Source organism: Peromyscus californicus, unplaced genomic scaffold (assembly GCF_007827085.1).
Source record: "Peromyscus californicus insignis strain IS unplaced genomic scaffold, ASM782708v3 Scaffold_5__1_contigs__length_169319896, whole genome shotgun sequence".
NCBI classification, from domain to species: Eukaryota; Metazoa; Chordata; class Mammalia; order Rodentia; family Cricetidae; genus Peromyscus; species Peromyscus californicus.
In genome coordinates this window covers 106,735,767-106,759,149 of record NW_026294573.1, presented here as the reverse complement: position 1 = coordinate 106,759,149, position 23,383 = coordinate 106,735,767, and positions in this window count along the sequence as shown.

Below are 23,383 nucleotides of genomic sequence, written 5' to 3'. Positions count from 1 at the left end.
TTTGACTCCCTGGTATTCTGAAGTGTTGTGCACAGACACTTCACTTGGAGAGCCAGGCTCTGATCATGGCTCTCATGGGCCCTTTCCATTACAAACCACAGTCCAGCTCCGAGTCATGCTATTGGTAACATAGTAAAAATAATTTCTCCTGCACACTGTCTGGGCTTTCTGAAAGTCATAATTTGTTGTATATTGGTTTTCTGGGACACAATTACCACAATCTTTATCTTCAATTATGCATCATTTTGTCAGTTGGGTTTTCTGTCTTAATGATTCCCTGAATGTAATTTTCCAAAGCCTCTGCTGAAGTTTTCAGTTTGGGAAAATCATTTTCAATTTTCTAAAGCACTTTCTTTTTCATCAATGGACCACTTTTGTGGCATTTTATTGATGGTTCAAATAAGAAATATATTGTGTTATCTAATAATAGGTGTATCTCTCTGTTTTTAAAGGTTTGTTTTCCTGATGCCTCTGGTTTCTCTCCTGCATGTTGACATTGTGTATAGTTGGAGTTTTCTCCAGTCCTGTCTGGCCTGTGGTCAAGACAAATCTCTCTCACCCACTGGTCCTGCAGCTGCTCAGACCCAAATTAACACACAGAGGCTTATATTATTTAAAACTGTTCAGCCATTAGCTCACGCCTACCACTAACTAGTGTATTCTCTCACAACTGCTGTGAGTTCAAATATGTATCAGCCCATTTCTGTTAATCTATATGTTGCCATGTGTTCCGTGGCTTTACCTGTGTGCCTGTTACATGCTGTTCCTTAGATGGCGGGCTGGCATCTCCCAATTCAGCCTTCCTGTTCCCAGAATTCTGTTCTCTGCTTGTCCTGCTTATACTATACTTCCTGCCTGGCTACTGGCCAATCAGTGTTTTATTTACCAATCAATCAGAGCAACACATTCACAACATAAAGAAAGACATCCCTAGCAATTGTGGGTTTTGTTTCGTTTTTTAAATTCTCAGTCTTTTGTTTAGAAAGCCTTTCTTGGTAACTTAGCAGTGTTTCTGCATGAGTAAGGCCTTATATGTCTGCTCTCTGTGGCTATAGCAAGGTGGTGCCTCATTTTAAAATTGTTTAGGGCTGTTCTGCTTTTTCTTAGAAGGACCCCAAATGTCTTCTGAGATTCTTTCCTTGTTTGGACTTTCAAACTGAGCTCATGGAACTCTGTGGTCAGGGTCAGTCAGCATGCTGTGTTACATCCTCTCTTGTTCTCCCTTGCAATTGCCAATAGCTCCTCAGCTAAGGGTGGGGCATCATTCCTACCCCTCTGCTAGGATTCTGTCTAGCTTGAGCTTGTGCAGGTCTTGTGTATTCTCTCACAACTGCTGTGAGTTCAAATATGTATCTACCCTGTTGAGTTTAGAAAACACTGTTTTCTTGTCATTATCTACCACCTCTGACTCTTCCAGTAGTCCCACACCCTCGTCTGGAGCTCCTTGAGTCTTGTGGGGAGGTGTGTGATACAGATGTCCCATTTAGAGCTGAACACTCCATCGTCTCTTAATCACTGTACTTGGATCAGTTGTGGATTTCTGTGTCAATCACTATCTATGACAATAAGAAGGTTTTCTAATAAGGACTAAGAGATATACTAAACTATGGGTATAATAAGTCATTAAGAGTTGGTTTAATATTATTTCTATTAGAAGAGTAGTAAAGGTTCCCCCCTAGAGTCTATAACCTATCTAGCCACAGGTTGTTTGCCCCAGTAATGGTGCCAGTGATGACTTCCATCTTGTGTCGGGGTCTTAAATCCAATCAGAAACTAGTTAGTTATTACAGTAACAATCATGTCACTATTGCACTGGTGGGCTTATCTTTCCAGGCCACTTATTGTTGTAGCTCTTAGGGTTCACAGCTGGGTAATGTTGATAATTACATTTCTCCTCTGATAGCATACATAGCGCATACATAGCATCTTCCAGAACTATGAAGCTAGCTAGTAGACAAGAAGGTTTCAGATGAGATGAGTATCAGCTTGTGTTTTGCATGTTCTATGACTCAAATGTATGATATCTTTAGCAAACACGTCTTAGTCTAGTTCTGGTGACCAAGAGCAATGGCACTAGTCTGTGATATTCAGATGTCTGTGCAGCTGATTTCGATTTTCACAAAGATTTGTAATAATTGGCATTAAGCACTAACCTTAGAAGATAATAATCCAGTATATCTCAGTTAGAAAGTATGAATAAGAGTAATGGTTTTATCTCTTATCATCAAATGAAGCTTTCAGTACCAGGAATAGGTTACATCTAATTGAGTTGTTGGTCAAAGGGGTCCCATGGGAATCTCCAAACAACTCAGGCTGTGGCCAAGACAATAGGTTGCTCTTCACAAACTTACACAATGTTGAAGACAACACCTACATAACTCATTGAACATGGAGAAGTCCAGCTGGTGCCCACATAGAGCCTTCATCTCTATGTTCTAAGGTCTTTGGTATGGGAAGGTTTTCTGCATTCTACCAAAAGAGAAATGTAAACACAACCCAGCCACAAACCCTTTTATATATAGTGCTGTCCTGCCAGAAAATATGATAGGGGAATGGTAGTATAAAGCTTGTGAAAATAACCAACCAATGGTTATTTTCACAATTTGACTCAAGGCTCACTCCACAAAATGAACCCATACCCAACACTGCTTGAGTGACTAAGAACGTGAGGACAGAGAGCAATAAAATGACTCCTAATGATATTCTTCTACATTCATAGCTCAGTGCCTTATTCAGTCATCATCAGAGAAGCTTCCTCCTGCAACAAATGGGAACAAATACGGAGACCCACAGCCAGATCTTGGAACACTCAGCCCTAAATGGGATGTCTCCTTCAAATCCCTCCTCTCAGGGCTCAAGGAACACCAAGGAAAAAGAGGCAAAAAGAATGTAAGAGCCAGAGGGGATTGGAGGATACCAGGAAAACAAGGCCCTCTAAATCAACATGAGCAAAGCTCATATGAACTTGCAGAGACTGAGGCAGCATGCATGGGTCTGCACCAGGTCCTCTGTGTATATATTATGGCTTCCAGTTTACTGGTTTTATGGGATTCCTTAGTGTGTGGAACAAGTGGGTTTCTGATTTTCATGCCTTCTCCTGGGCTCTTTTCCTTCTGTTTGTTTGGTCCAAATCAAATGTGTCAACTTTTGTTTTATCATATTATATTTTATTATATTATTATAGCATATTATATTACACTATTAGCCCTTAGGAACCTGTTTGTTTTCTTTTTTCTCTTTTTTTTTTTTTTTTTTTTTTTTGCCTGTTTGTTTTCTAATGAGAGACCGAAAGGGAGTGGATCCACACGGGAGGAGAGATGGGGAGGAGCTAGAAAGAACAAAGAGAAAAATGGGAGGAGAAACCATAATCAGAGGATATTGTGTGAGAAAAAATCTATTTTTAGTAAAAGAAAGAAAAAGAGTAATGGCCTTATGCTATTTATACAAAAGGATTTTTTAATTACATTTAGTTGGCGTGTGCATCAGGTGGACGGAAGGCTGCATCCTTTGTTCAGGCAGTGGTCAGAAAACAACTTGCAGGAGTCGGCTCTCTCCCTCCACCCATGGGGACTGAATTCAGGCAAACTGCTGAGCCACAGTTCTGGCTGTATATAAGGTTTTGAATTTAGAAGTTCCAGAAATCCAGATTCATTATATAAATAATCCTATAATCCTAAATGCAAACCCTAGAAGATTTTTATTGCTCTGGGGTTTTAGCTATTTTATAGTAATTTAAGCATGGTTGTAAAATTTGGGACATGGCAGATTATAAATTAAATGTGGTTAAAAGCAACTAAGTGATTAGCTTTACTCATGCGATTGTAATGATGAAGTAAGCAAATAATAAGCAGTTTAATTAAATTTCTGACACACATGAAATGTCACTTATGCATCATAATAATTATTTGGTTTAGAGGCTTTATTCTAATTTTTGTTGAAATTAACTGAAAGGATCATTTGGACTTAATATGCTTTTATTAAAGGATGAGCATCCTTTTCCCTATAATTGGAAGTAGTTTATTTACATTTATTACATCTCAATAAAGACATGAGAGGAAATGATACTAGTGAAGGGAAGATGTTCCTATAGAATATCAAATGCAAACTGACTACTTCCAGAAGAAGATGAACAAGAAGGGAGCATTGTTTTCAAAAGAAAAACCCCTGTTGTGGGACTCTGTCCTCTGAGCATAATGACCATTATCATTGTAATCAGAGTAGCTGTGGTTACCCCTAAGAAACCTTCAGGATCTGGACTGTTGCATTTCCTTATAGGAAGTGATGGGGAGGGTCATTAGACACTCACCTGGGATGCCAACTGCTCCCTTCTGGGCCTCCCTCCCAACTGTATGCAGTTCTCAGCAGCTGCTGGAATATACAAAGGATAAAATGTTACTGAGGAGGGCACTCCATCTGTGCAGTGATGGGGAAGGTGACAACCATGCTGGGGAAGACATGTTGATGATGCCACTGTTTGGGAGTCACTCATGCTCCTGTAGGTAACCTCTCACTCATGCTTCTATAACCAAGCCCAATAAATTCACTGGTTCACTGAGCTAGACTTGGGTAGAGCCATCCCTTTGGTCTCTCATCGTTGCCTTATGGTTATTCATGATTCCCCAGGAAAAGTTCACACAACAGCACTGTAAAAAAATAATAATAAATGAATAAAAAAGGAGGAGGAGAGGAAGAAGCAAATTTCAAAGAAGCAGTTACTAATGAATGTTTAAAAGGTGATGGATTAAGATGACCTTTTGATTTGTGGAAACTAAGACATTTCTTGGGAAATTACTAAAGAAATTCTGATAAAACAGCAGTGATGGAGTAATTCAAGTATCTCTAGAAAGTAGATAGCTCCTCACATCAAAGACTATTTTAAATGAAAAGTTAAGTAATTCTGCTTAATGCACCTGCTACTGAAAGTTTCAATGGTTGTTGCTTTTATTTCACTACATAGTTGTGTGGGCAGCTGTGGGGCAGTAGAGGCAGATCAAGTTAATAACTCTAGCTCTACAGGCTCCTGTATGAGTTACTTCCTCTTGTTTGTCTTCAGTAAGGATTGAGTCAAGGTGAACAGTAACATTTCCCCCAGCTTTAGAACTTCTGGGTGCTGGGTTCAATAAAAAACAAAACAGAATAACAGAACTTTATCTACATACAATGCTGTTGATATTGACATTTATTGTTATTAATTTTTACATTGTCTCTTCCAAAACATAGAAGTCATATTAATGTTTTTACTTATGATAACAGAAAATTAGTGACTGAGACCAACTCTTCTCTGTTAAAAAAAAAAAAGTTGTAAAATCTAGGCAACATTTAAATCTTAAAGAAAAAAAAGGCATTGGAAAAATATCAAGCCAAGGTCAAGAAGACTGGAGTCCTATGGTTTTTAGTATTCCCTCAGTCTAAAGACTGTTACTCCCTGAGGTGTGTCCAGTGAAATCTGAGGATCTAGACAGCTCTTTTCAATGCAGTCAGTAGGAGAAGAGCTAGAGCTTGGGCCTTTTTGGAAATGAGAATCAGTAAGACTTAGTAAGAGTTTGTACTTTCGGTTAGTGCCACAACTAGCTGTATCCTGGGGGAAATGGTGAGGGGAAATGTAAGTTAGTACTGGTTATTGAGTTTGTCACTTTACTCTCAAAGAAGGTACAGTAGCTACCGATATAATTACTCTTTTTATATCATTAAAGTGATTAAAAATGATGATTTTCACAGTAGAAGGTCTATTATACTGATTTATGAGTTACTACTCTGGGAGGGCCTGGGGCTCTCTAAAACAACAGAGGCTATAACCATTCCTCTTATTTGTCTACCATAACTAGATGATAAGATCCTTTTGCTGAAATCAATTTCAAATTGATCAGGTAATGTCCTCCCTGATAGCTTCTTTCATAGTACAGGAAGGGGCTATGCCAGCTGCTGGGTAAGAAAAAACGTCAAAGATCTTACCCTGCATTGGAGCCTGTATGCTACAATACCAAAAGGCCATGCAAGATGTGCCCATTGCTGCAGTAGTGACGCAATCATTGTGGGGTAATAAATGGGTTTCTGGTTGGATTTGAGGCCTGCTCCATAGGCGGGAACTTCATACCTAGTACCATAATCCTAGTCAAAAGCCTATGGCTAAGGAGCTCATGGGCCAGTGGGTAGAACCTGCTGTTGTTATTTTTCCATGCCATCAAATTGTCTTCTAAATGTTTATATGTATACCTACAGACCTAGGTCTCAACCTTGGTCAGAAAGCTTCTTTTTGCAGTGGGTCTAAGTCAGTAGAGAGTTGCTTAACTGGTCAAAGTATGAGAATAAGGAATTGAGAGTTCATCCCTAAAGAGGGCGTTGGTATTGACGCCCTTCTCAAAGGTCTCAGGGACCATCATGGAAGAGAAAGCCAAAAGAATACAAGAGACAAAGGATGGGGAAGAATATTAGGAGGACATGACTATTGCGCTGAGGAACTCGCGGCTGCTGTGGTTACCTACACAAGGCTTGCATGAGATCAAGCCAGCCAAAATCCGAGCATTGATGGGAAAGATGATCTCCCAAACTCATCCCTTAGTAGGAGATACTGGCAATACACAATTGCTAGGGGAAGACTAATCATTCTCTTTTAAAGATGTGGATAGTGGTGGCCCCATGCTCCAATGGATGGCCCCACACCAATGCACATGTGGGCAGGGAGGAAGTGTGGGGAAATATGAGGAATAATTAAATATGATTATGTACATCAATGAAATTATCAAAAAATAAAGTCTTTTTTAATGATGAATTCTATTCTTATGGCTTCTAGATTGTAAGCTAATACCCTCTGTCAACTTTAGAGAAAAGCCATTGTACCCTCAAGGACTCTTGTTCATTCTCCCTCTTTTCCATGAACTTCCACAAATAGGCTTCGGAAGATAATATTCTTGTTTTTACTTAATACAGTTATTAACATTGATTTTCATTTTTCTTACACATTTCGCTGTCCACTTAGAATAACTTCCTTTCTACTTGAATAACAACCACCCTTTAATATTTTCCTTCACTTTAATTAGTTGAGTTTTGTTGATTGTCTAAACATTTTATTATGACCTTAGTTTTGAATGGTGTTTAGTCATTTTGTATGGAATTCTAGATTAAAAGTCAGTACTTTGCTGTTGTTTTTTCAGCATTTTGCAGCATCATATTATCATCTCTGACTTTCTTGTCAGTAGCATCAGGAGAAGTACACAAGACCTTCTAAGGCCTCTCCTTCGGGCTGGTGTATTGGCATAAGGTCAGTGGGGTGGGGACGATAGTTTTACAGAGTCCTGTGATAAAGGACACAGACCTATAACGATACTACAAGAAGGGCTGAAGAAATGGAAACCTTTATCCAGCCTAAAACACTGCTTCACATCTTACTGTGCAAAGCAAGTTCTTAAAATCTTTGTAGTGATAATATGTATGTATATATGTCTATGTATGTGTGTGAGAGTGTGTGTGTGTGTGTGTGTGTGTGTGTGTGTGTGTGTGTATATATATATATATATATATATATATATATATATATATATATATCTCACATTTGAGGAAGGGAAACACCCCTGAAATTATAGAAATACTGAGTTGATCCCTGCCAGTGTTTCCACCCTGTAACAGTGAGAGCAGGTGTTTACACCAGCGGAACTGACTAGAGCCTGAGTAGTAGCATATGAACTATGATTAGCTCCTGGAATCCTAAGGAAAACTATTCAGTTCAAATAACAGTGAATCCTGGCAAAAGTCATTTAGTGGCGCACCTAGCAAAATTTAACATTCATATGAAAACAAGATTGCTTTTAAATTCTGAGTGCTTGCAAACTGCTCTGCCATATACTCCCAACAAAGATCATGCTCACTGCTGGGTGTGCGGCGTCCTTACCTATCAACTCATGTGCTCAAAACAAATCAGCCAAGCCTCCATGCAGTGAGAAAACAGCTTCTCATTTCACATACACGTGGAAGAGGATCCCAATATAAAAAAAAGTGGAACAAAGGGAAGGAGTCTCTGGTTTTTTTAAAGCATAAGTTCAGATGGTCCAAGTCAGTATGCCTTTTAAATTCTTCCATTAAAAGGGGAACATCAAATTGGGCCAATGTCACCTTCTGCTGCTTAAAAAACATGACTAAAAACTTAAAATCTGAAAATCATCTTTTTGTTTCTGAATAATGGAGTATGGTGTCTCGGTACCTGGCTCAGTTTGAAATGTCGAGGCTGAAGATGACTTTCCCATATTCCATTTCCATCAGACCTGTTAATAGATACGAAGACCGTTCTTTCCCCTATTTTCCACAATTCAAGCCCATTTGTCCCATATTAACTCTGCCTCTAGGGAGAGAGATCCTGCTAAACAAGCCCACTGAGGAGTCATGCTGCCATGGAAAGTGTCTGGCGTTTGTTTTCTGAAAACACTTCTCACAGCCGCAGCCTCCTCCTAACCGGTCTGCTGCAGCAGCGCGCCCTCTCCTCCACCTGGCAGCGTCTTCCAAGCATCCGGTCTGCCACTCTCCCTGAAGCTCAGACCTCATCGTGTCACACCCATAGGACAGCTGCAGTTCAATGGACTTCTCACTCCTGCCCGTCCATGACTTTCTGTTTAGTAACCATGCTGTCCGGATGAGAAAGGCAAGAGAGACCCGAGACAGCTATTTATCTTCCTCTTCTAACAATTGCATCAGTTTGTATGATGCTCTTAGAATGTAGTTCCTACCTGACAAAGCACAAAATCCCATAGCCGGCTTTTGGGTAACATGGCTGAGACTCCCTGCAACACTTCTAACTGTAACCTCAACGTTTTCTCCTCTCTTTCCTTCCAACCTATAATGCCTGCCCAGTTCTTGAGTCATACTGCCATATAAGCCTGTATCCCTGTTTCTAATTTATATTTTGTGCGTGTGTCGTATACATGTGTGTGTTCACATGTTTGTGCACAGGTCTTTGCACACATGTGGAGGCAGTAAGTCAGCATTATGTCTTCCTCAGTTGTCTTCCAGTTCTGTTTTGTTTTGTTTTGTTTTGTTTTGAGACAGATCTTTCATTGAAACCAGGCTCACTAACTGGGCATGACTAGCTGGCCAGCAAGCCCCTAGAGGCCATCTGTGTCTGATCCTAAGCAGTGAGGTTATAGAAGCAGCTTTCAGAGAGATGCTGGGGATCGGAACTCAGGTCCTTGAACTTTCACAGCAAGCACTTCACCCACTGAGTCCTCTCCCCAGCCCGTCGCTCTTTTCTGATTTCTCTTTCTCTCTTAGAATCCCGCATAACACTGGTCGCTCGATGATTCTTTATACTGAGAACAGACAGACCACGCTCATCATCTTTCAACACCTTCAAAGCGGCTGCTCACCCTGACTTCCTCTTCTCTGGAGTGGCAATGTAAGTCTCTCAGTCTTCAGGAGTCAACATCTTGAAATGCTGCCTGAACAATCTTTGCCCTTGATTCCACAGTCAAAATGAGATCTGCCTTGACTGTCTCACCTACAATGTACCCACAGTACATTGCAGGGCCCCACATGACCCTGTGAACTGCTGAAATAAACACTGAATGAGCCTCTCTGCCTCCTCCCTTCCTCATTTTACCCCATACCTGCACAGCCCCAACTGATCTAGGCTCCTAAGAGTTACTTCCATCTCCAAGACCCTGTTCGTTTGTCCTATTACGTCTTTTATGTGCTCTGTGGTTCACGCCAGCTAGACTGCTTACTCTTCCCCTGTATGCCCTGAGCGTCTCCTAAACTTCAGTGTTTGTGCCCTACAGACTTACCTGTCTTACGCTCTGCCTGCCTCGCCTTGGCTTCCGGTGTCCATGCTCTGCAGCCTTACCTGTGTGAACAATCTGCTTGCCTTGGCCATGAGTTCTTCCTCCTTCACAGATAAGCACAATCTCTTTCTCAACACTGACCCAGGGCTTGCCCGCTCGACAAATGATTTGTGTTCCAGTCCTACACTTTACTTCTCCTTTGCTCAGTTAGCATTTGACATGAATGAACTGTGGATTTATTTTTTGCCTGCCTCAGTGGACTGTGGCTTTGTATCATAGAACACATGGTAAGGCCAGCAAATACCATGAGAGAAGTACAGATCAGACAAACTGAGTCCCTAAGGAAGAACAATTCTGCAGAAAGGGACCCATGCATGCATTAATTCATACATCCACTCACTGGGCACATATGAAACTATATGTGTCTAATCTTCTTTTAGATCAAAAAAACAAAGGCTGTTACATAGAACGGTCATGTTTAAGGGCATCATGCAGAAACTGTTCTCTGTGTCTCTGTATAACTGTCAGGAGCCCTATGCACTTCATGTGCCTCTTCCTCCAAAAGCCTGTTTAAATTATGCCAGGCCTGGTGGTTTGTGCCTATAATCCCAACACAGAGCTTGAGAGATCAACCTAACCTACATCATGACTTCTAGGCCAGCCTTGGCTACAGGGTAAGACTTTGTCTCAAAATAATGGGATTATATTTTATGACTGTGTCTGTATAAATATTAGTGGATAATATTGTTTACTAAAACATTTCTTAGGCTTATGAATTCACTTTTTATGTTTGATTTTAAAAGATGTTAAAAAAAAAACATTTTTATGGAATCTAAATAGTATAATGGACTCTAAGCACAGGCTGTACCTTATAAGGAAGATCACTAAGGAAATTTAACATGGAAATAAAATATTCCAAATAGTTTCTGAACCATATTTAAATTGCAGATGTCAAGACATTCATAAAAAAATATTTCAACATGAATCTCCTAAGAAAGGATATTCTCTTATGTAGGCACAGTACTATCATACCTTAAAATTAATATTAATTCCTAGAACTACAATACAGTTCAGCCTACATTATAGTGATTATTTAGTCTTACCTCATATTCTTTGTGTTGTGTCTTAATACTTCCATTTTGTAGTATTACCTAGTTTAAAAATGCATGTAATTTTCCAGATAACTTTTGGCTCTTCTAAAAATATTCACCACATTTTTTTCTTGTTGTGTGAGAAGTCTCTCTAGATATCCCAGGCTCATCTCAAATTCAAGACCTTCCTGCTTTGGCCTCCTGAATCCTGGGGTTACAGTTGTGTAGCACTACACTCTGCTGCAGGCACTCATTTTAGCATTCACAGCGTTCCTGGGGCCAAATAACTGGTGATGTTTTATACAGATTTCTCTTCATCATATTCTTTCCCTGTCCTCCCTTGATTCTTTTCTCCAAAACATCCTTAGCCCATACACCTGTTCAGAGAGCTTGTTGTTGATCCAGGGACCTGTTCTGAAAAATTAGGACAGAAAACTGTCCCTTGTATAGAAAAGTACAGAGGATATGTGGGGTTTGACAGCATCTGCACTTTCAGAAATCTACTGAGGATCCTGGATCCCCCGCAGATTAGAGGAGACTACTGTGTAGACCACTTATTAAGAAGAATGTTATTCAGCTGAGGTTTCCTGACTTTCCCATAATTAGACTCAAGTCACACAAATTGTTTGGGGTAGGAATATAACATAAATGATACTGTATCCTCAGTACACCACACTAAGAGATATGTGGGGTCAGTTTGTCTCAACATCCATCCACAAATTCCAAAAGGTCACAAAACCTTTAAAATTAGTTTTACCATGCATTTCGGGCAGAAAAGGCAGAAACTCCTTCTTTCTCCCTTTAATGTGCTTTGTTGAAAAGTGAAGATAAAAGGAATGAGATCTCACATTCACACAGAAACCTGCATACAACACTCAACAGCAGTTTTATTTGAAACTGTCAAAAAAAGAAGAAAAGGAGGAGGAGAAGGGGAGGGAGGGGAAAGAAAGTGGCTGAAGACACACAGGTCTCTGTCATTCCTTACAAGTGCATGTTAACTTGTAATTAAATGTATGGAAAGTTATAGCAGGATCATTTATGAAAGCTAAACACCCTGACACAATTACACATGTCAATTGTTTGATGAAATTTATGGTAGTTATTCCATAATTTATTCAAACTTGCTTTTTATAAAATATTTGTATTTACAATGAACATGTTGACTTTTTGATGTTTCTACACACAAAAAAAAATTCTATCATTAGCATTTTCTTGATTATATATAATATTTTGTCTGTTCTTATTACTTCATCATAAATGAATAGAAGAAATATATAATAAAGTAGCTTTCAAAACAGGTGGGAAAGTGAACACAGTTTATTAAAGAGAAATGTGAAAATCCTTGTCCGGTGTACTTGAATGTTCATTTCAATACTTTAAGCACTAGCCTGGGTGCTAGTGCTTAAACTTTAAACAAAGTTTCCGACTTCACAAGGATCAAGGTCACAGTCAACTACATTACAAAGATGGGTGGACAGGTAACAATACTTCATGTAACACTACATATCATGAAAGAAAACATATACAGGCAATTATTGACAGAAGGAAGGAAACACTAATGTCATCAGAGTAGAGGTCTGACAGCTTTTCTGAAAAGCAGACACTGAACAGACAAGGGTGACAAAGTAGAGAATGGGTGGTGTGTGACTACTTTGCCATTCAGACAGAACTAACGTTCGTTACTCCAAGACAGATGCTGCTCATCGTTCATTCCCAGATCCAATCAAAAGAGCATTAAGTCCTTAACCAAAATCTTTAGCTTTCAACCAAAAGCCTGAGCTATTTGGTTAAAAGGGGTTGGGGAATTAAGTATTCAATACCTGCTCTTTCATTCTCCTGTTTTCTGATGTTATAAGCTTCCATAGACCTAACAGGAAAAGAACTTGCCATCTTAATGAGCACTGCAATTAAGAGATGTACCACCTGGAAACCAGCACCTCTAAGTGGCTGTGAGGTCAACGTTTTCCTGATTTGAGGTCAATGAAGTCCGGTGTTTGTTGTCTCCCTGGGAAAATTCTTCTATGTGAAAGCATTTGACTCACTCTGGCTACCTGAATCCTCCCAAGGAGCTCACTCTTCAGATCAGAGCAGGCTACTCTTTTTCAATTAACTGTCTTTCAGACCTGATCATTGTCCTTGTCTTCATTCATGTCAAATGGCGCTCCCTGTAGAGAACAGCAGCTGTTTATTCTGGGCTAACTCAGATAAACCTTATTGAAATAACTGCTTCCCTTGTGCAAACCTATCCATCACCTTTGCCTTGACAGTCAGCCTGGTGCCCTGTGCATCTCTGGGTCCTGAAGGGCTAAGACTCCTCTCACTTCCAACACTGCACCATCAACAGCTACATGTGGAGATTCTCAACCATTTGCTTCTTAGAAAGTTTACTTCAATTTAGGTAAACATTAACTGAAAAAAATTGTAAATCCTAAGGGAACTGTGCGGTATACGTCTAAAGGTTTTCTAGGAAACCGCAGGGCAGTGAGGATGGTCTGGGGTTCTAGGCTAACATAACATTCTCTGAGTCAATCTACAGCAAGTGACGTGGAAAGCAATAAGAGGTGTGAGATATGATGAGCCTCAGTCAGGTTCACCAGACACTTACATGGAACTTATCTATCTGCTTTGGCTTCTAAATTCAGTCTCATACTGGGCTAGCAAAGGGAGTAAATGAACCCAAGAGGTTTGTATGAAGACTATTCAAGAGTCTACAGGATCTCTGCTTATGCATGACCTCCAGTAGGTGTGGTGAAATGCTGAGGCCAAGAAGAGCCAATGAGCCTTGTAAGGCCTTTATTACTGATGAGATAACTGAGAACCATTCACTTCTCATATGTGTACTCTACATATACATGTGAATACACATACATGCATGCTTAGTATAATGAATTCTAAGGTAGACTGGCAGACCCAACAAGCAGAGCCAAGCACTTGGGCCAAGTAAAACCAACCTTCTTTGAAAAGTCAGTGGAAGGCCCCCAAGCCCAGGACTGCATACATCCCGTATCCTACCCCCAAAGTGGACGGAGAACTAAAATAGGGGACAATGACTTGAGGACCAGACAATAGAAAATTTCAAAGAAGGAAACAAATTCTGAGTTAGGGCATAAAGGCCTGAGTGTGTAAGAGCTTATACACTAACCCCCAAGAGATAGTTTCTTCTCCAGCAAGCATGCAGGGCACCTCTTAACTGCTACAACTGTGGGGGTTGCTACAGAGCTGTGGTCACCAGCCCACACTAACAGGGAATTTAAGACTCAGAAGGAGCTGTCCGTTCCCTCCCACAAGAAGAGAGATGTCTACACACCTCTGTGTGGTCACCTCCCCCAGATGACCCTAGGAGATGACAGCCAAAGGACTGCCACAGCATGGCTCAGAATTCTCAGTCCATTCCCAGTGGCACTAGCCTGTTTACAGGCCTGTGAATTCCCATGGAAGTGAACTGCAGCCATGTCTGAAATTCATCGGGGCAGAACCAGAAGGATCAGCACTTCTGGCCTAAACTGTTGCACAGGAGGAAGAAGTTTCTCACAAGATGTATCGAAGTATATAAGAGTGTCGGGTGAGCAGGGCTAAAGCTCCAGTGCCTCAGTGAATATGAAGGACTTCCAGAGCAGAGCTCCATGGTGTTGTGTGAGACTCACTCAGAAGACATCTGGGACGTCTTCTTTGTCCTGCTCATGAGAAGATGAAAGAGAACTTGCCAGCAAGATTCATCATCATCATCATCATCATCATCATCATCATCAAGGATGGTTAATGCAAGGAACTAAAAACTGCACTAAAACCACAGAAAGTAAAAACTTTATTTGAAAATAGTGTAAAATATTCAAAATACAAATGCAACCAGATCAGTAAACTTCAGGAAGAATGCAAACATTTTAGTTCTGATGTATCTTAGTCACTATTCTATTGCTGGGAGGAGATACCATAACCAAGGCAACTGATAAAAAGAAGGCATGTAATCGGGTGCTTGCTTCCAGCTTCAGAGGGTGGGTCCATGACCATCACGTCAGGGAGTATGGCAGCAGGCAGGCAGGCATGGCACTGGAGCAGTAGCTAAGAGATTATATCTGATCCACAAACAGGAGGCAGAGAGCTGGAGACTGGGCCTTTTGTGGGCTTTTGAAACATCAAACTCCAATGACGGCACACCTCCTCCAAAAAGGCTACACCTCCTCATCCTTCCTAAACAGTTCCACCAACTGGGAACTAAACATTCAAATACATGAGCCTATGGGGACCAGTTTCATTCAAATCACCACACGATGCTCACACACCCTCCTTGGAAGCCACCCAGCTCAACTAGAAGATGCCTCATCAGAGATGTTTTCTGGCTCTAACAGAACACTGGTGTGGGAGGGAGTACCTTTTTAGTTCTTACATATAAGAAAAGGACAGAAAACACTTCAGCCTCCCAGCAGCAGTGACTGAGGTTCACACAGACAAAGTCACCAAAGGTTGTTTAAAGTTTGAAAAGCATGCAAAACAACAAACTAACGCATGTCTGCATTTTTTAATTGGATCCCTGCTCTCTGACCAAAAGACATTTTCAGAAATAATTTTGGATGAGTTATTTTCCCTCAGCCCCACGAATTCTCAAGCCATGTTTAGCTTATTACCAAAAAAAAAAAAAAAAGGAACTGTACATAATTTCTAAGATGTTGAATACTTCTAAGGAGAGCTGGATGCTGCTGAGAAGTACTAGTTGGGTCTTTCTTTCTTATTCTCTTTTAATGGGTGGAATTTGGGAAGCTGGGGGATCGAGATGAGATTGGTGCTAAGGCAAAGTACATGTAGTTTTATTCTTCCTATATTATAAAGCAGTAGTTGGGACATTTTTTAAGATGTCAGGTTACACTTGCTTTCCCCTGTGATAATAAATTGGTCATAATTCAATAATATGACTTGCCCCTGGAAGTAACTGCTCATAATTTTGAAATATTAAGGTCTTGTCGAGCTTCTGATAATTCAGACCTGAACTGCTGATTGTTAAGCAAGATAGCCTGGGATTTCTGGGCCAAATAGTTTAAAGGCTGAAGTCATTTTAACTACATGGATAGCTTGGATGCTGTTAACATCCTGCGCCACCTCCCTTCATTCAGATTCGGCAAAGATTTTAATTTGTGTGAAACTTCTCAGGCAGAATTGAGGCTCCTCTGGCAGTAGAACAAGTCTGCAGGACAAGTGGGATCCCACATGAACAGTGCCAAAGCATGGTCACAGGGTCCAATTCCCACCATTAAAATGCTGAGCCAGCCAAGTAAAATGCCCTGGTCTTCGGGGTCCCTAGTTTATATCTCTATAGCGGTGATAAACACCAAAACCAACTTGGAAAAAAGAGCTTATTGATCTTACACCTTACAGCCCATTATCTAGAGAAGCTAAGAAGCCTGGAACAGAAGCTTCAGTGGAGTCCATGAGGAGCACTGTTTACTGGCTTACTATTTTCTCATACAACCCAAGGCCCCCTGCCTGAGGGTGGCACTTCCCACAGGGACTTGGTCCTCCCCCACCAATTAGCAACTGAGAAAATGCCCCCGCAAACCTGACATGTGGGACATGGTGGTGCATGCCTTTAATTACAGCATTCTGGAGGTAGAGGCAAGTGGATCCCCGTGAGTTTGAGGTCAACTTGTTCTACATCACAAGTTCCAGGACAGCCAGGGCTACCTAGAGAAACTCTGCCTCAAAAAAACAAAAGCAGAAACTAATGGCCCACAGACATAGGCCAGTCTAATGGAGATAATTTCCCTAGTGAGGTTCCCTCTTCCCAGGTTTGCATCAAGTTGATCAAAACTAACCGTGGAGTATTTGGCTTGGGCATTTGGGCGTGTTTTAATTGACTAGAAGAAATGAGGTTTTGTGTTAATGTTCAGTCGATTGGTTTGGGTTTGACATCATTCTGTTGGGCTTTCCAAATACAGAGAGAGCCCTGTCAGTTCAAGCTTGTCATAATGGGGAAGAGCAAGGGTCTGCCTTGGAACAGTGTGTGCCGACTTTAAAACTAGCTTTCAAAAGCGGGATGGTGTCACAATAACATGTGAGTTGCGTTTTGTGGGCACTGTATAGTTTTATTGTTCTTCTTCTAAACAAAGTTTTCGTACTTCTTTGGGGAACAAGTCACCACATGAGCAGACTGCACAGTGAACTGTCCCAGCTCTTCCACAGCCTTTGAGGTCTATTACAAGAGCTCAGCCATTATCACCCTCCAGAGGACACCCTGTGTTTTGGATGCGGTATTACTGGTAGAGTGTATTATAATATGGATCCTCTGTGTTTATTTATTGATGTGTTTATTTCAGGGTTCATTTATTTATTATTACTAGACCTCAACCGTGGTCTTCTCTCCACCCCACCCCCACCTCTCTTTCCCTGTGGAACTTACTGTGTGTAGCCATGTGTTTTGTATGACTATATTAGAATGTATGAATCTGGCTTTTGGGGGTTTTTTTACTATTGTTTGGTTACTGTGATCCAAAAGTTTGCTAGGGACCTTGGAAATGGCTCATTGGTTAAAGCACTTGCTCCATGGCAGCAAGCATGAGGACCAGAGTTTGGATCCCCAGAACCCATTTAAATGCCAGGTGAGTGTGTCTTGCCACCTGTAATTCCAACATTGAGGAGGCAGAGATGGGATACCCAAAGCAAGACGGCTGGCCAGATTACCCATGTGTTCTGGTTTGTTTCTCTGTTGCTGGGACTAAACACGGACAAAAGCAGCCAGGGAAGGGGTCATTAGAGCAAGAACTCAAGGCAGGAGCATGAAGCAGAAACCATGAAGGAACGATGCCTCCTGATTTGCTCCCTCTGGCTTACTCGGCTACCTTCCTGACACAGCCCAGGTCCACCTGTCTAAAGATGGAACCACCTACAGTGGCTACCACAGATTGCTATATCATTTCACGATCAAGAAAATGGTCCCGCGGACATGCCCACAGGCAAATCCCATGGAGACAACTCCTCAGTTGAGGTTTCTTCTTCCCAAGTGTGTCAAGGTGACAACTAAAGCTATGACACTGTATCAGCAAGTTCTGGGTTCCATTGAGATGCTGAATCAAGTAGAAAGCAAATCCAAAAGACTCCGATACCAACCTCTGCTTTTCACATCCACATGCACACATCCATAAACACACACACAGGCACATACACACAGAGAAAGAAAGAAGAAAAGGATTTACTAGGGTATTAAATCATTGTTCTAATATAGAAAAGGTAACCCAGCCATGCTAGCAGCATCATATTGTCCATCTGGGGACCATATCAATGGAGAATTATACTTTTGAAACTTGGAAACACTGTGAACTTTGGTGAGCAAGTCAGTACAATTTCTAAGAATTTTCCCAAGTCTAAATAAGCTAAGAATCCTTCTGGTAAATTGTGGCTAAAGGGGGCAGGGAGAAATCCCAAGCTTGAGCAGTTTGGGGATGGTGGTATCCTTTTCAAATTCTCTTAATTCTATACTATTAATTAATTATGCACATTCCATAGCACAAACTTCCCTTCATCGTTTTTGTTCTAATGATTACTCAGTAGTTTCTCACTGCAATGAGCAACAAGCCCAAAAGTGTCTAATATCAGTCCTGAGGCCAGAACCCCTTTCTCTTCCCAGCTCCTTTACCACTGTCAATTATCCAGCTCCGCTGCCCTTGAGTGGCACAACAGTTCCCTTGAATGACTCACCTCAGACTGAGTCTTCTGTCTGGTACCCCCAGTGCTTTACTGAACAGGCTCCCCTGAATCCTCCAGCTTGCAGTCTGGACTACACTTCCCCCAGAAGGCTCTCCTAAACCCTCACTTGCATCCTGAACTGCTTGGTGTGGTCCAGCAGAATCTGGGTCATCCTCTAATGGTTCTTAACATACATTTATAATTGCTTGTTTATTTAAACCTCACACCATCTGTAAATTTCTTGTAGCAAGATATTGCACCTAGCTCATTTTCACATCCTCGGCCAAAACAGGATCTCTTGGATGAGTAAATGGAAGAATAAAATGTCACTCTCACTGGCAGACAGCAGACCTACCATTCAGGGCCACACGCCATCAATTCCCTTCAGTCTTCAGCAAATCATAAACTCTGTGGAAGAGAATCTCTAAGTAAAATGCAATCCTCTGTCTTCATAAAGCCAGGTGGCTGGGCTGAGCAAAGCCCTCAAGGTCCTGCTGATGCTGTACTCAATAGCCCCATACGCCAAAGGTTGCAAGGTACATTGAGTTGCTCTAAAACACGTGCAAGACAAGCACCCCTGGGCACTCTCACCCTGAAGAGGAAGAAGAAAGGTGAACATTGTCTGTAAATGAAGATTCAAAAAGCCTTTACTCTTGCTACAATGGGAAGAAGGGAATTAACTCAAAAGACAAGTTCAGAAACGTGAATGTTGGGCCACATGATGCCCAGCTCTGCCCTCTAAGACCCAAGTGTTATTTTTTTTAAATGCTGGACTTAATTAGGAAGGGTTATGCTCTTTGCTGATATGAACTTACTTATTAATTTTTAGCATACCTTCCAGTTATCACTCTGGGTATTAATTGGGCCCCTTCTCTTAATGAAGAAACCCAGCCTCGGTGTTTGAAGCTTCCCTGGGGCTATCTCCCCTTTCACCTCTGTCATGGAGAGGAAACAGCCATGTTCATGCTGCTCCGGCAGAGGCTTGGCCGTGTTTTAGCTGGCATGCAAATATAGAGTGTGATCCATCATGTTTTATTTAATAGAGTCGCTGAGAGAAAGGGAAGAGGAAATTGTTGTGAATTAAATGTCCTTGTCTCTTCAGGCAACAAGATAAAAGTTCTGATTGATGGCTGAGATGGCTAGAAACGGAAGTATTAACACAAAACAATGATTTTGTTATATTTCTATCCTCTGGAGTGTTGCAAATGGCAGAGAAGATTTTATTCCAGAAACAGATTAAAGGAGGCTTTCTCCCTTACTAGAACAAGAACATTGGTGAAGTCGGGAAGCTGAGGGTGGCTAGCCAGGAAAAAAAGCTCGGTGATCTGCACTCTGTCCTAGCCTCACTGTGTTTCCTTCGTGGCCTTGAACAAGTCATTACCATCCCAGACCTAAATTCCTCAAAAAGCTCACAGTTTGCCAAGAAATAGGATCTAGTCTCTCCCTGAGCTTACACTATAAAATTTCTTCTGAATTAATCCAAGCACTAGCCATGACCTAAGTGGGCACTGTTTTCTGGGGATCCTTCCCTTCTCTGCTGTCTAGAACCCTGAATAAAATCACCACCAAAGTTCATCCAGGGATGCCATTCTGGGGAAACTATTCTATCAAGAATCGTATGATTTAAAAAAAAACAAACAGTGTAGAGTTGGGTGATTGCAACAGTGGCCACTTGCCACCCTTAACTTGACCAGAATCACGTCCACAATGAACTACATGGAATGAGTGGCAGCGGTTTGGCATCACCTTCTACTTCCCACACACACACACTATCAGAATGGGGAGTCCTTGGTTGATGTGGATTGTGGAAACCGCTCTGTCCTATGATGGTTGAGAGCCTCCCTCCTTCTTGTCTTTCTGAGCCTGTAGCTGTCAGGGACAAGGACAGAATCTCTAGTTAGTGGAAAAATACAGACCCCCAATAAGACAGGGAACTAGAACATCATCTTACAGTCAGGCTGGTTGCCTAGCAACAGGACATTGAGTAGAGCCCTTGACCTTTTCACCCTGTCAACATCCTGCATAAACATCCTGTTAGCTTGCCCCACCCTATGCAGATAACAGCTTCCTGCTCCTCCCACCCTGCAGGAACTATATAAACCCTCCTGGAGAAAAATAAAGTTGCACCTTGATCAGAATATTGTCTTTGTGTATTTTCTTTGTGTCTCCTGTCCCTATCATTCTGTCCTTAGGGTGGTTGAGTTCCCGTTGAAGCCCTGCTGGCCGGGGCATGTAGCCCTCCCTGAGTCAATGAATCTTGGTTCTTCTCATTCCATTTCCCACCCTGTGGGAAAAGACACTGGGTTCTGGCTGTGTGCAGGACTTTAAGCACTCATGGAGAGTGTTCAACACTTGACTTCAATTACCCAAGGTTCAGTGTCAGCTGAGTGTATTTACTACAAGTCCTTCCTCCTATTCACACATGGACACTGCCGAAAACTGATGGAGATTTGGTTTTCTCTAGTGGGGTTTATTCTGCAAACCACACAAGAGAGTTCCCTCAGCAATGGCTCCTGTAATTTGAGTCTGTAGCTCCCACCCTCCTGTGTGTGTGTGTGTGTGTGTGTGTGTGTGTGTGTGTGTGTGTGTGTGTGTGTGTCAGAGAGAGAGAGAGAGAGAGAGAAACAGACACAAAGAAACCTCTTCTTTGAAAGCTATCAGTTTCTACATAATCATAACAATGTTTGATATTGCTCATTGGGACAGAATTTGGCTCAGATTTTCAAATTAAATTCAGGCATTGTTCTTACAAACAAAAAACAGTCCACCTTCAAAGCTCACTTCAAGGGAGGTGAGCTCTCCTAAAGTGCTCTTGAAATATTCTTGTGTTTTATCTGGGTGTACAGAAGACTAGCACAATTTGCATTCTGAAAACTTTAAAAGATAATTCTGCTTGAACCACAATGGATGTTGGCTTGGCTATTATTTTGCTCAAATCAATTATTTAATGATTTAATGCTGTAATGTCCACATCACAATACCTGGTCCCTAAATGTGCTGATTTTCTCTACAGCCTTAATGGTTTTGTTTTATTTAAAATTTGTTTCTGGATACATAAAGTCAAGTATAGAATGCTGATATTCTAGTGTTCTGGGTAAAATGAGTGAAATCAAATTCTTCACATTGGTAAAATCACTCTCCAGTAGTAAACAACGATCTCTCACAGGCCACTAAGGCATAACCACACACACATCCAGCATGAGTAATTCCCTGGCAGAGTAAATTAACAAATGTAACTCAAATGAACTTAACTTGTTAGAGTATAGAGTTAATGAGCCTGAAACATGTGAGATTAGTTTAGGAGAGTGGCTTGGGCAGGCTCCAAAGCAACACACTGCATCCCAAACAGAAGGAAGTCCAGACTGCCACAGGCCTAACAGCAAGAGAGCAGGCAAGTGGGTGAGTGTCCAACCACCATCCTCAGAGAAGGATAGCCCAAAGCAGGCAGGTACAGCTTCAACTGCCTTCACAGCTGGATACGTTATGGAAATGGGCGAAGTATTTTCAAATGTGCTGAGTTTGGAAGACCCATACACACTCACATTTGCAAATTTATATTTGTATTAATATTATAGTCTCTGTGTTAGACTCTTTATGAAGCACTTGAACAAACTTGGTTTTTTTATAATATAGTCTGAAAGTACATTAAGTTAACCTTCATCCTACCTTTCAATATTTTAGAGAGAAAAAAATATAAAATATAATTATAAGGAAAAGTCTATCTTACTTAAATCTATGAAGATGGACCCTTAGTCCTGTTTCCCAAGTGAGATTACCTGTTAAAAAGTGCCAGCTTCCATGGCTCCTCAAACCAATGAAGATTATTATTTGGATTTGGGGAGTTACACAACACTTATCTGCCATTATTTCTTCCTCTAGCAAATGAGAATAAAAATACCTACATCACAGAGTAAATTTACTATGTGCCTGATTACTTACTGTGTTTATTTTTTATTATTTTAAATGCTCAATTAGTCTCAAAGTGGAATAAAGTTAGATTTCTACTTTTTATCATAAAAAATAATACTTTGAAGTTTTTAAAGTAATCAAGGCAAAACATCTCTAGCCAGAAAATGTAAGAAAGTATTTTTTACAGTCTTGAAGTAAATAAGTTTGTGCCAGAAAGACAACAAAGCAGAAATAATAATAGATGCATATTCATAAATATTAAAGCATGCTATACAGAAAACCAAGCTTCTAAATAAACTGAAGAAAATGTAAAACTACTTTTTAAAATATAGGAAACATCTGACAAAGTGGTAATGTGCTTAGCACAGGAGTTAATAAAGACCTCCCAAAGGAGGAGTACTAGGTAAGGGGTATGCGCAGGCTACTTGCAAAGTAGATGGTTCCTCTATAAATGTTCATGTCACTAACCAAAAAGGATTAAATCAGCAGTGAAGATGGCATCTGAGGGGGCTGCCAGTGGGGAAATGTGGGTCTGGGGATGAGCTGGGAAAGGAGGAGACAAAGGAAAAGCATGGGGAACTGGGAAAGTGTGGCATAATTAACCCGGAGGAATGCTCCAACGTCTTCTAGGTGCTGGTGTGAATGGACCTGAGTCTGAGTCTTGTCTCTAAGTCACCTCAAGAAGTTTCTGGCTTTTCTTTGTTTCTTCATCTTTGATTTAAAGTGGAGTTGTTTAGACTGAATGAAACAGATATTAGTTGGTTTCTCCTACAAGGTTGTACAACTATTGCCCTAGCATATTTTACAAGAAGGACACCATTGTAAATCAAAGGTTTTGTGACCAGCTTGTTTATGTTTCTCTTTTGGTAGCATGTAGAATACTCTCTTGTGCCAAAGACACTAGAACATAGGGCTGAAGGTTCTGCAGGCACCAGCTGGACTTCTCCA